This window comes from Atta colombica, unplaced genomic scaffold (genome assembly GCF_001594045.1).
Source record: "Atta colombica isolate Treedump-2 unplaced genomic scaffold, Acol1.0 scaffold105, whole genome shotgun sequence".
Taxonomy (NCBI): Eukaryota; Metazoa; Arthropoda; class Insecta; order Hymenoptera; family Formicidae; genus Atta; species Atta colombica.
Genome location: NW_017259190.1, coordinates 214,113 through 216,370, shown reverse-complemented (window position 1 = coordinate 216,370; position 2,258 = coordinate 214,113). Strand labels below are relative to the sequence as shown.

Here is a 2,258-nt window from a genome sequence, read left to right as displayed (position 1 = left end):
TATATATATATATATATATATATCTCTGACTACACCGTCCATTATTACTATTATTATTACTATTATTAGAGTCGAACCTTTTCCTGGAGTTCTCATTACACTGATCGTTAGGCCCCTTTTGTCAGGCTAATGACACCGACACAAAGTGACGTTTGACTGTTGGCTCGCGTCACAGCGATTGTCATTCGCAATGACCGGTAAATGCGTACAACATATATCTTTTTCTATGAGTCACGTTCAACTAACTGACTGGATTAGCGAGTAGCGAAAAAATTGTTTGTCCACGGCATTTATTGCGCGTCGGGTGCTCCGCGTTTTTTTAACGAGAGTTACGTCGCGGCAAAACCGAAAGAAAAGGCGTTAATATCCTGTGTAATGGTCGGAGGAACGTTATATACCGCCGAGCGAGAAAGAAAACCGAGAAACGGCGTGAACGTGACAGGACTACGCAACGACGACTCCGAAGGCTGGAGAGTCGCGGTGGACGGCGAGTCGTGCGCAACGACTAAGTCGCCATTATCTCGACCAGACCATTAAATACAGACAGCGCCGAGTCCACGGACAACTCTGCTCGATTCACGGATCAACGACTCCGACATACTGTGGCGAAACACTTTTCGCACGGCCGCGAGAAGTCTATACGACGGCAAATGCGATTGTTCCGCGTTCCTACCACCGAATTTTCGGAGCGCGGTGGAGAAGCACGTGCACATCCACGTGACGCGTTGTATATTTAATAAATTGAATTTATCGGTATAGCGCTTTCAATTGCAGTGGATTTGAATTAATTCGAGATCAATTAATATGGTTCATAACGGACACATTTTCGGAGAAAGAGGATTAATTGTTTCTTGTGGATGATGTGATCATTGTGTCGGTCACGGTACAATTACAGGGTTCACATTGACAGATCATAAATCCTAAAAGCATATCTAACGTGCACTGTAGGTAGTATACTTTAGTTGTTCAATGTTAGCATTGAAAAGTTATGGTTTACATTACATTATGAGCACTGTAGACTTTCAGCTACCGTAAATTTTGGAACAAAGCCTTCAAGTCACAGAGTATCACTATCTTTGCGTAGAAAATACTTGATTGATAGTAATCCAGTAGAATAGAATAACAAGGTTGTCGTAAATTCCGTACTAACATTCTATATCTTTTGCCTGACTGTTTTCAATTTTTCTAACTTTTGCCTAATTTCAATTTTGTTACAATTCTGAATAAAGCTAAATGCACGCAAAAAAAAAAGTAAGACGAAACACTAAGACGAAAATAAGGAAACGTTGGATTTGTTTACTGCTTACATTTTATTGCTTAAGTTTTTTTTGTATGCCATGACCTTAAAGCTAGTCACACATAGTTTCAGTAATAATAAAGTTTTCGACCAATCGTGTTACTCGATTCTTATGTTTACGGTTATTATTACGGAAAGTGTGTGATTAGCTTAACAGTGACCCGCATGTTATCGTGAATGCGTTAATAAAGTCACACGCTACTGTAAATTTCTGATTTGACGAGTTGTTTATGACACTTCCGGTAAATATCTAATTTACGAACGAGTTTATGGCACTTTGAGTTAATCGACCTTGAATCGATCCAAACTCTGCAATCGAAAAGGCTATTAAATATATACTGCATACAAATACGGATTTACGCATTTAAACTGTGTACAGTATAGTATGCCATTTTTACACGGAAAACTAAACAACACATATATCGTAGTTACCTTTTACAAACTTAAATTTGCAGTATTTCGCAACGTGCGTCATCATCACGTGCATCTCATGCCACGTGGTCGTGTCACCTCGAAACCTAGTGATGGTGATTTTCCTGATACGATCGATGCACAACGATTTCCCCGCGTTGATGAAAATTTTCGCGAGCGACCGAAACCCGATATGTGAACGGAACGTGGAATGCCATGCGTCGACGTCGTGTCGCGGCGTCAATCGAGATCACGCATTCACGCGTGTACACGATGAAACTCGAGAAGTCGTCTGGATTCGTCGATGACATCGGATCGTGTTACGAGAGGTGCGAAACGCGCTGCAGTCGGAGTAACGGGAGCGCAATCGAGCGCGACAGCTTAAGCACTCTGACAGGAAAGAAATCACCCTGCGGTGTGATTACTTTTTCGCGGCAAAGAGGACGGAGAAAGAGATAGACAGAGAGACAGAGAGACAGAGAGAGAGAGAGAGAGAGAGAGAATGGGAGGGGAGGGAGAATGGCGCGTCAGAAACACAGGCCGCGATCAA

The 2,258-nt window shown here is 42.1% G+C and overlaps 1 protein-coding gene across 4 annotated transcripts in view; it reads right to left on the bottom strand.

Moving 5' to 3' along the window:
* Window positions 1-2,258, bottom strand: part of LOC108690533 (protein groucho-1-like) — a 77,397-nt gene that overhangs the window by 73,159 nt on the left and 1,980 nt on the right. The window lies entirely within an intron of this gene.